The 12,124-nt window shown below is 35.3% G+C and overlaps 1 pseudogene; it reads right to left on the reverse strand.

Annotated features, from left to right (window-relative positions):
- Positions 1 to 6,612: 6,612 nt before the first annotated feature.
- On the reverse strand, positions 6,613 to 7,938 carry LOC122684772 (annotated as a pseudogene).
- Positions 7,939 to 12,124: the final 4,186 nt, after the last annotated feature.

Here is a 12,124-nt window from a genome sequence, read left to right on the forward strand (position 1 = left end):
ATGACATGCCCTAAAAATTAAAACTGATGGGGAAAAAAGTCTCTCTTCTTGAGTGCAGGTGAGATGACTGAATCTCAGAGAAGGTAAGTCACTTGACTAAGGTAACACAAGTGGCTGGCAGTAGATTAGAACCTTTAAAATACTCAGGAGAAGTTTGGCAGAAAACTTAACATGAGTAAATACCAGGGTCTCAGTTCTTTTGTGTAGTTAATGTAGTAGGCCTCAGGATTTTCTGAAATGGGAAATTATATTGATATCTTTCAATTATTTTCTTTAACTTATCAACAAACTACTGGGATATATTCTCCCAACATTAAGTTGTTCTTTTTTTTTTTTTTTTAATCTAATATGCATCTTTCCATCTTGCTCAGACAAAACCTTCTCTTAGCTTACTTTGGCCCTTTGCGAAAAATTTAATCATCTCCTCCCTTTAATCTTTTAAATCTTGTGTCCAGTCTTTGCTTTGACATCTTCCAAATCTACTCTTTTCTGTGCTCAGTCATGTCCAGCTCTATGGGACCCCGTTGACTGTAGCCCACCAGGTACCTCTGTTCATGAAATTTTCCAGGCAAGAACTGGAGTGGATTGGCATGTCCTTCTCCAGGGGATCTTCATGATCAAGGGATTGAGCCCAGTCTCTAGCATTGCAGGTGGATTCCTAACTGCTGAGCCACTGGGAAGCTTACTCTTTCCTTAGTGAGTAGGAAAGTGAATAAACAGATGTATAGAGATTATTTATTTAAGAATGAGGGATTCCCTGGTGGCTCAGATGGTAAAGCGTCTGCCTACAATGCGGGAGACCCGGGTTCCCTCCCTGGGTCGGGAAGATCCCCTGGAGAAGGAAATGGCAACCCACTCCAGTATTCTTGCCTGGAGAATCCCATGGACTGAGGAGCCTGGTAGGCTACAGTCCATGGGGTCGCAAAGAGTCAGACACGACTGAGCGACTTCACTTTCACTATTTAAGAATGAAGCTTAGGGAAAGCATTCATGAGCTTTAGAGCCAGTGAAGTTGTCAGGTTGAAGGCAATGTCACAAATGAGAAGAAACTGGGTGTTTAAAGAACACACAGACATTTCTTTTAACATTGGCTTTGTTCATTAAAAAATGCATATTTATTGTACTGTTCAGTGAGTTTTGACAAATATGTATATCCACATGTCCACAACCATAATCAAGCTTTGAACAGTTCTATCAACACAAAACTTCTTTTGTTTCAAGTCATTTTGATACCACCTTCAGCCTCAGCAAAAACTGATCTATTTCTATCACCAGAGATTAGATGTCTTTTCTAGAGATAAATATAAAATGAGTAGTGCTAAATATACTGTGTGTCTAACTACTTCTACTCAGCCCAATGTTTTATAAATTCATCTATGTTGTTGCATATATCAATAGTCTGTTGTTCTTTATTGCTGAATAGTATTTTATTGTAGGGAAGTGTTGCATGCCGTTTAACGATTGCTCATCAATGATTTTTGAATTGGTTAGTAGTTTGGGGATACTAGCTAAATTAGCTAGTTTGGAACAGGAAATTCTGAGTTTGTGTAGAAGTGTATTTTTCATTTCTTCTTGGTAAATACCAAGAAGTGGAATTGCTAAGTCATGGTCTGTGTATGTTAAACTTTCAAGAAACAGTGATAAAATGAGTCTGAAATGAATGAAGTTTTGTGTCAGCAAACATAAGAGTTCCAGTTTATTACCTCATTTCTTGCCTTTCTACATTTCAATTGTTCTGGTAGGATGTGGAGTACCACGTCATAGTCTTAATTTGTGCTTCCTTAATCGATGACAGTGAGCAATTTGTCAAGTGCTATAAGTTTTCACATAATCTTCTTTTGGGAAGTTTATACCATTATCTAATCAGCATGACTTTGACAGATGTGAGTAGGGTTTCCTATTTTATGGCTTGTTTTGATCTTAGTAGTGCCTTTTCAGGTGCCAAATTTTGTGACTTTTAAGGAATTTTTCTTAATTTTTCCTGTCCATGCTTTATGTATTCTACCTTAAAAAAAAAAAAAAGTTGACTTTCCCTAAATTCTCAAGAATTTTCCACAAACTTAGACTTAAACCACAGTTCCAAGAAACTGATAGATCCTTCCAGGCTAAATAAATAAAACAGCAAGAAGTATAACCAAATTTTTGAAAATTTTAAATAAAATGTTGAAGGAAGCTGCAGAAGGAATAAACATTCTATACTGAGGGATATTGAAAGTGATCATAGCTTTAACTACCAGGGATCAGTGGATAAATGTATTCAAATAATAAAAACAGATAAAGTAAACCCAGGTTTCCATAATGTCTAAAGAGATCTTCTAGAAATGCAGGGAAAATACTTTGTCCCACACACATGCTGGGAGAATTCATTCCATTTGAACTTTGAAAAAATAATATACAAATGCAAAATGTGCCATTTTTTTTTTTTCATACTTCAGCTCTTTCTCTTGAGTTTTTATCTTTCATCTGCTCATGGGAAAATAAGAATGACTTTCTCTCAGATATACAGTCTCAACTTCCATATCACTTACATGGAAACCCTCACTGACCACAGAATAATTTTTCTGTGATCCTCTCTACCACAGCATCCTGATCATTCTCATTACCTCTTATATGTTCAAACCTTGGTAAATTCCTTTCTTCCTCATTAGTTTTTAAACTCCATTTTACCATTTATATATGATATAACCTTGAGCAAGTTGTTTAACCTGCCTGTGACATAGCCTTCATCAAAAAAGTTGAACTTTAATAATATTTCTATTTCTGAGAATTCCTATGAAGGGAATGGGTTAACGGAAATAAAGATTAAATCATTGTCTGGCCCATTTAATAGTTCAATAGCTATTAGATGTTACCATAACTGTTATTAATACTATTAGATAAAATGTTTCATGGGAACAGATACTATTCAAGACTGTACTTATGCTTGATTAGCACAAATATTTGGTTAAGTGAATATACATTAGACAACTTGACTTTAAATGAAAGAAGTATGTATTTGAACGTTACTTTTAGCAATCATATTTTTAAAAACTTATATGTAAAGTTGTAGTGAAACTGCTATTCAAATACGAATGCCAGTTTTGTAAAAGACTATGAACCTTTCAGAAAACATATTGCCATTTGGTCCCAACCTCTTTGAAATAGTATTTTTAATCTGGTAACTGGGGAGAAGTTTAGTATATACAAAGTATATATGTTTATATAGTTTTAAATATTGGATGAGAGAAATATTTATATTAATATCTTTGCAGAGATAAGATTATTTGTCCAATTTATCATACAGAATCTGTATGGTAAATACAATAACAAATAATAATCCACTTGGAATTATTGTCTGGTCATTGTTTGGTTAATGAGGCTATGAAATATCATATATATGGTAAATAATATAAGAGTTTGAAAGAAACAATATGAACTTCTGGTCACTGGACAATTAAAATTTAACATGGACAAAAGTATCACATTTAAAAGCTATAAACAAATATATCAAAAACACTACACTATTTCAGAGAAGGGTGTCATAATTTTATTCCATTTTAGTATCTTTGCATTTCAGTATAGAAGTGAATAAGCATATTATTTTAATTAAACAACCTGTTAGCAACCTGTAATGTTTTTCAAAACTATACATTGACAACTGATTAATTTTTCATAAATGAATCATACATCAGAAAGATTGGCCTAATTGATTCCTGAATTTGACCCATGTGTTTGCTCTTTGAGTTTATTTGGCAAAAATAAAAATAAGCATTCTGCTTAAAATGGAAGCTGTGTCATGAGGAAATTTGCCGGCATTTGGTGTATTTTGTCTGCCTTACTCACTGCTTCCTTTGTTTTTGATTGATGGCTATGTCTCAACTTCCATTTTCTTGATTTTCCTTTTTACTGACTCTGTAACTGATTTAGCCTCAGGAGTCTGTTTTGACAGTGAAATTTGCATATTCCCTGACCACTGCTGATTTGAATCCTTGCGCTTCCTTTATAAGGACACTGCAGTTATAAATATAGAATGTATTTATTATAGAACATATGTATTGAAGGCAAGTAAATTAAAATCACAACTAGTCATGTTGAATACTTCTATAAATTTGTTCCAGTTTTTTTTAAAGAAACACACACTTTTACGTAATCAATAGCTAAATATTCCTATTCAGCATGTTCCACTTATGAAAATGGAATTACTTCCTAATGCCATTAATATCTTAAAACTTTTAATCTTACAGTGTATCTCATCATATGTATATAACATATTAAGATTATTTTTACCTGATATCTTTATACATTGTAATTAGTAAACATCATGGCACAGATGAAAGTTTTTTTAAATGTGTGATTATGCTCATAGAGGCTATTTATAAGGGGATTGCCTGAATATCATTCTATCAAAAGTCCTTGATATCTAGGTCCAAATTCCTCCTTTTCAGAATATATATTCACACTTATTTTTGAAAACATGTTTCCAAATACTAAGTATTAGTTTAAGTACTAGTTTTTGTAAAACTCTTTATGCTATATTGTTTAATCTTCATTTCTTATGAGTAATATGAATACACTAGTGAGAATATGAAAACATCCATTAACCACTGATTTTTTTGGAGTAAATTATTTATGTACTTTTAATTGAAGCTTTTGTAACTTTAATCTTAGTTTCTATAAATGAGTTCTTCTTTAGAATGGCAAACTTTTAAATCTCAAGTTTTATATGAATTTTACCTAGCTCATACATTGCCTCTTAAATTATGCTTGCTGTTTTGTCACAAGAATGTTGAAGGCTTTCATTTAGTCAAATATAATTTCTTAGTGATGGTTTTATTGTGGTCATACATAGAAAAATTTCACAATCCCAGGAATAACTATTAAAATACTTTCTAGAATTTTATGGCTTCATTTTACATGATTAAAACTTTAATCCAAATAATATTATCTCAATATAGTATTTATGTTAAATCATATTTAATTTTAAATCTAAATATTATACCAAATATTTGACTTTATTTAGTAACAAAAGCCTTCATTCTCCAATGATTTAATTCTGTATTTTTCCCTTCAAGTTTATCTACTCAGACCCATTATTTTATTGATATTTTACCCCAGTAGTCATTTTATCCATAAGTATATATATTCATGTAATATATATTGTAATATGACAAATTTCTCATTTATGTTCCCTCTTCACAAAATTCTTTCTCACCTATTATATTTGAAATACCACTTTCCCATTAGAGTAGTTACTTTTAGAAAATTAGAAACATAGAATAGGTAGATAATCTGTAAATTCAGTTATTATAATCTTCAAATTCAGTCATGTTTATTTGCAAAATTTGAAGGTGTCCCTTTAATGACATATTTTCAAAAGTATTTCAATTAAAATCAAATCTGATTTTCTCTGACAAAAGGGCTCTCAAGGTTACCAAGAAATACAAATTATTAGAAACACTGATTTTAAAAAGAATATATTTTTACTATTTCAGGGCAATATTAAACATTTTGATAAAGTTCAGGAGACAGATCATTGAAAAATAGACACTGCAGAAATGAAAATTATGTCTTTAATTATTATATGTGTGGTGAAAGGGCTAGCATCCAGAAGACATCTATTCACAACTAGGGAGTCAGAAAACAGTCTTAAACAGATTGTCACGTTATTTAATTATTTGTGGATAAAAATTAACTTGTAATTCATTACTATGAATGTAATTAAACTCTTTTTGTCCCTTAAAATGCTTGAGGGAAATTGAGATTGCAAAAACTTAGTGTCTAGAATAAATTACACCCTGGAGTGCCCATGATTTTCACTGAAACTTGAAGTTATTCATTATGGCATTTTATAATTACTTATATAATTCCATATTAAATTTAAGTTGTCGATTTGAAGCCCAGCAGCAAGCAAATGTAGAAGAATTGAAAGACAAAGCTTTAAGCCATATTTATGTCATTTTTTTTCCCTTTGTTTTATGTGTGGAAGATTGGGCTGGTGCCTATTTAAGCATAGTAGTGAAAATCATTAGAACCTTAGAAAATTAAAGAGGTATATGAAAGAACTGGAAGAGTCATAAAAACGGGGGGAGTGATCTCATGTTACATGTTATTTTGCCACCATGGAAAAATACTCAATAACTTGGAAAAATAATCTAAAGGTGTATCCTGAATTACTTCTTCCCTCATGGAAAAGACAAACTACCAGGTTCTGTAAATCAGTAGCCAAAATTTTAAAAATAAACTATATTCCATATTATTCAGTTGAAAGAACTAAGAACCAAGAAAGTCAGAATTTCTTTTTGAGTATTGTAGACAGTAGCTACACAAGGAGATTCCAAGTACTCTTAATTCTGAGAGTTTTCTGTGATCACGGAATGTGATCATGCAGATAAGAGCAAATTCTTAACTAGCAGAGCATCTTTCAGTTCCGTTCAGTCACTCATTCATGTCGACTCTTTGCGACCCCATGGGCTGCACGCCAGGCCTCCCTGTCCATCACCAGCTCCCGGAGTTTGCTCAAACTCATGCCCATTGAGTCAGTGATGCCATCCAACCATCTCACCCTCTGCCATTCCCTTCTCCTCCCGCCTTCAATCTTTCTCAGCCTTAGGGTCTTTTTTTTTTTTTTTTTTATATATTCGAGTTTATTCTTCATTTAACTTTTAAACACTACTATAGTTGAATATTAAAACAAAAGCAAGTAGTGAGCATATTATGATTATAGTCCTTCACTCAATCACTACTGCAATAAAACCCCAGCAGTGAGTGTTATTCATGGGCCTACTAAGAGGTCTGACACTGAACACCACCCCGGGGATGATGTTCATCATCCTCATATGCTTCTCCATTGTAATGGCGCCGTCTTTCCTGATTTGGATCAAAGTCCACTAATTCTACCTGGTCCATTTCATCAGTCTCTTCTACTTCCTTCCTCTCAGGCAGAAGTTTTTCCAGCAAAGAGAGTTTATCAGGAGAGAGAAAGCCATTCTCAGGAAAGTTTACCTTAAATTCAATGATTAGGCGACCCTTTTCATATGGCCCACGATAAATTGGCATGCCTTCATTTAGCACACACTTGATATCTCCATGCTTGACGATCTGACCTGGATGAGAAGTGATGACTATGGTTCGGTTGTCAAGAGTAGATATTGGCTTCTGGAAGCCACACAACGCCTCAACCAGCTGTATGTCCATACACATGAAAAGATCTTCTCCTCGTCGAGTAAAAACAGCATGGTCCTTCTGATCTAAAACAATGATAATATCTCCTGGCTCCAGTACTGGTTCTTGGTCTCCTTCACCATGGAATGTTATCTTCTGGCCATCTTTCATGCCTTTGTCAATATGAACTTCTAGAATTTTCTTTTCTCGAACTATCTTCCTTCCATTAGGGCTGATCCGCTCCCCATGGCCCTGGCACTCCATGCAGACAGACTGAATTTGCTGAACCATTCCAGGTCCTATCTGATGAATTCTTATTTGCATTCCAGTACCTCGGCAATTGGGACAGCATTCTACCGCTCCTTTCTTACCACCTCGGCCTTCACATTTGTCACAAATCACATTCTCTTGCAGAGCTAGTTTTCTTGTTGCACCATTACATAAATCTTCTAAAGTTACTGTAAGTAGATGCACAACGTTTTTACCTCTCCTCTCTCTCTGCATCCTGCCTCCTCCTCCGAAAAACATATCAAAGATGTCCATGGGGGAGCCAAAACCACCACCTGCTCCACCTTCTTTAATTGCCTGTTCTCCTCCTTTGTCATATAATTCCCTTTTCTTTGCATCAGAAAGCACTTCTTAGGCTTGAGAAATCTGTTTAAACTTCTCGCCTTCGTTTGGGTTCTTATCAGGGTGGTACTTCAAGGCCAGTTTCCTGTAAGCCTTTTTCAATTCTTCTTGGGTGGCATTGGGTTTGACCCCCAAAACATCATAGTAAGAAGTGGTTTCTTTCACCATTTTCTACAGCCGGTGAGCGGGCTGATGCCTGTGTGGGGGAGCGGGAAGGAGCGCCGTTGCTATGCGCAGCTCGGGCAGCTGCCGCTCCTCCGCTTTTCACCCAGCGTTCTGGAAAGTTCCCGCCTTAGGGTCTTTTCCAGTGAATCAGTTCTTTGAATCAGGTGGCCAAAGTATTGGAGCTTCAGCATTAATCCTTCCAATGGATATTCAGGACTGATTTCCTTTAGGATGGACTGGTTGGATCTTCTTGCTGTCCAAGGGACTCTCAAGAGTGTTTTCCAACACTACAGTTCAAAAGCATCAGTTCTCCAGTGCTCAGATTTCTTTATAGTCCAAATCTCACATCCATACATGACTACTGGAAAAACCATAGCTTTGACTAGATGAACCTTTGTTGACAAAGTAATGTCTGCTTTTTAATATGTTGTCTAGGTTGGTCATAACTTTCTTTCCAAGGAGCAAGCATCTTTTAATTTCATAGCTGCAGTCACCATCTGCAGTGATTTTGGAGCCCAAGAAAATAAAGTCTGATACTGTTTCCACTGTTTCCCCATCTATTTGCCATGAAGTGATGGGACCGGAGGCCATGATCTTAGTTTTCTGAATGTTGAGTTTTAAGCCAACTTTTTTACTCTCCTCTCTCACTTTCATCGAGAGGCTCTTTGGTCCTTCTTTACTTTCTGCCATTAAGCAACAACTATATGTGAAGTATTTATGTTCAATATGAAAAATTGTTATAGCTCTATATTTTTTAATGTAAACCTAGAATTAGCCTACATAGTTTCACAGCTAGTCCCTTTTGTGTCATGAATCTGGTCTTGAATAACTAAGCATCAGATTGAGATTCTCTTAATGCTGCCTTTCTTTTAATTTAAAAAGCAAGTGAAATCTCCATAGACACAAAATTCTGTATTTCTTGGTTTCTTATTCTAAAGTATTTTGTTAAAAATAAATCCCCTTCTTCTAAAGTAATTAGAATATACTTCAAATATCCCAAATGGTTTTAAAATAATATAATGAACAGTTACATATCCCTTAGCCATCTAAACAAATAGAATATTTAAGATATCGTTGAGTGTGGTGTAACCCTCCTTCTTAAGAGATGACTCTATGATTTGGATCTGGACTTCCTTTACGTGATTTATGTCCTTACTAAATTTTTCTCCAATCAATGTAAAGTATGCTTCTTCAGTGGTCAAATTTGATCTTGTTTTGTGTAAATTTTCAACTTTCTTTTTTATTTTAATTTTATATTCCTGAATACTTACCATGTCACTAGTTCTAGGAATAGCTCATTTGTTTTTAATATTATAGTTTTTATTATTATGAGCATACAATTAAAATTTCCAATTTCTTTGAAGGACATTTAGGACACTTAGACTTTTTTAATATTAAAAATAATGTTAAGAGCAATCTTGTAATTATTTTGTTATCTGGTCACATATGCAAGAATTGCTCCAGGTTTTTACCTAGAAATGCAATAGCTGGATGACTGGTTATGCACTTTCTCAAATTTAATAGTGATTGTAATAGTTACCCCAATGGTTTTACCAGTTTACACGATCAATACACAGCCTTGGGCGTAAGGAAAATTAACAAATATTTTTGCTTATCTGATATGTATGTAAGGATCTTTTTTTTTGGTTTAATGTTTATTTCTCTGATCATTAATGAGAAAAGTAAACTTTTCATGTTTCCTTGTGATTTGAATTTTCTATTTGCTTTTTTCATGTCTTGTTTCTTTGAAGTTATTTTCCACATGCTTTTCAAAAACTCTTAAAAAAATCATATATAGTCATATAGTTTTAAAAATCCTAGCAAAGTTTAATTATCAATATTTTCCATTATTGCTTAGGGAAGGTTTTCTTCCTCTAATGTCATGAGAGATCCAACATTTCCTTCTGTGTCAAAAGGCTTTCTTTCCCCATTTAAATTATTAATCTAAATTAAACTGACTTTACATATCATGTGGTGTAAGCATGCAGATTAGATCTGTACAACTAACACTTTTTTCCATCACCATTTAGTAAGATGTCATTTCCAACTGATCAGCAAGCAATCTCCATCTTTATCTAAATTTCATGTATTCACAAGGCTATCTACCTTGATGGGTTCTCTATCTTGTATTTGTATAGTGTTTATGTCCTAGGTTAATGTTATACTAACATGATAATGACTTTACCATAAGCCAAATACTTTGTAGAGAAGTTCTGCTACTTTGTCCTCATAAGGATGACATAGCTGCCCTTAGGTATTTGCTTTTAGGGAGTTTGTTTCAGGGTAAAAAAAAAAAACAAAACATATTTTATATGTAATTACTATATCATATTTCTTATAGTATCAAATGTAGATTGCTTTGGAAGGATACTTTGCATTTTTCATGAGATGATGCATCTTTGTTAATTCTAATAAAATTTTGTACTTTTCACCATAATCCTTTCTCCATCTCATATTCCTAAACAAAGGATAGTGGATTTCTTTAAAAAAAAAAAAATTGGCAGCACTGTAATTTAAAAGGTCTCTATTTCATTTATAATTTGATTTTACTGCTTTTGATATAGTTTAAAATCTCATTCTCACTTTAAAAAAATTCACAAATCTTATTTTTTTAATATAAGTAAGCCAATGTGTTTAATATTTCCATTTGGAGCAGCCACATGTCATCTTTGAGAGCAGACGCCCCAGGAGCAGCCTTTGGTAAAATCATTTTAGTTCATATAGTTCAGGGGTACATGAGTCAAGGAAATACTAGCAAAAGGGAAGGAAGCCAATGAGTTGCTTCTTAGGACAACTGGAGCTCAGTTCTACTGGGGACTAAGAAAACAGTACAGAACATAACGAAGATTTACTCTAACTGAAGGCTGAGAAAGGGTTTTATTCAGCAGTTCCCTGGATGAGGAACTGCCTCCCCCATGCTTCTGCAGGTGAAGAATCTGCCTGCCGTGCAGGAGATGCAGGTTCAATCCCTGGGTTGAGAAGATCCCTAGAGAAGGAAATGGCAACCCACTCCAGTACTCTCAACCTGGAGAATTCCTTGGCCAGAGGAGCCTGGCAGGCTACGGTCCAAAGGGTTGCAAAGAATCAAACATGACTGAGCACACACACATGGATGAGGATTGATTCTGGGGATGGTAACTCTCCAGTAGGTCTGACTGTCTCCAACATGCTGAGCATGCTCTTTTAGCCAGAATAATGCCCAGGAAAAAACATAAATGGTTACTGTAGGCAGATTTTGGCATAGCTAGCCTGATGCCAAGAGGGTTTGGATAGCACTGTATCCCGTCAAGTCCACTCCTTATACTGCTTAGGTTCCCTCAGACTATGGTTAAATCTGGTCTCTTCTGCCTCTGATGTTTTCAAGATACTGGTCAGTTGCAGTGTCAGCAGACCCCCTGCAGTTTGTTCCAAGGCCATGGTTTATATCTGTTACTTCCCTCTTCTACCAGCATCTAGCATCTAGATTCTTCTCAAACTCAGATGAGTAATCCTACTATTCCTATAGGCTGCTTTGCTGGCAGAGTAAAACAGACCCCGACTCCATGCGGAGTCTGAAGCTGCAGTCATTTTACACTAAGCAGATGGCAGTTGCTCAAATGACTCAGTGCATTCCACCTCCATGAATCCCCTGAATATGAGACATGCTTGCCCTGGTCCCCCACCATAATAAAGGAGCACCCCTGCGAGAATGGTGATTCCTTTCTTTTCCTGAGGATCTTTACTTCCTCATTAGTAGCAACACTTGTTGTTTAGCAAGTGTTCTCTCCGGTAGCTTTTCCAATAGTGTTGCACACCAAATAGCAAGTGTATGATAAAAGCCAATTTATAAATCTGTATTTGAGTATAAGGGTGTTAACTGAATAAATGTTTAGAACATTATATGAGAGAAATGATAGATTCTGCCTTAAATTATATGGTGTGCTGCTGCTGATGCTAAGTCGCTTCTGTCGTGTCCAACTCTGTGCGACTCCATAGACGGCAGCCCAACCAGGCTCCTCCATCCCTGGGATTCTCCAGGCAAGAGCACTGGAGTGGGTTGCCATTTCCTCCTCCAAGGCATGAAAGTGAAAAGTGAAAGTGAAGTCGCTCAATCATGTCCAACTCTTCACGACCCCATCGACTGTAGCCCACCAGGTTCCTCCGTCCATGGGATATTCCAGGCAAGAGTACTGGAATGGGGTGCCATTGC

This window comes from Cervus elaphus, chromosome 27 (assembly GCF_910594005.1).
Source record: "Cervus elaphus chromosome 27, mCerEla1.1, whole genome shotgun sequence".
NCBI lineage: Eukaryota > Metazoa > Chordata > Mammalia > Artiodactyla > Cervidae > Cervus > Cervus elaphus.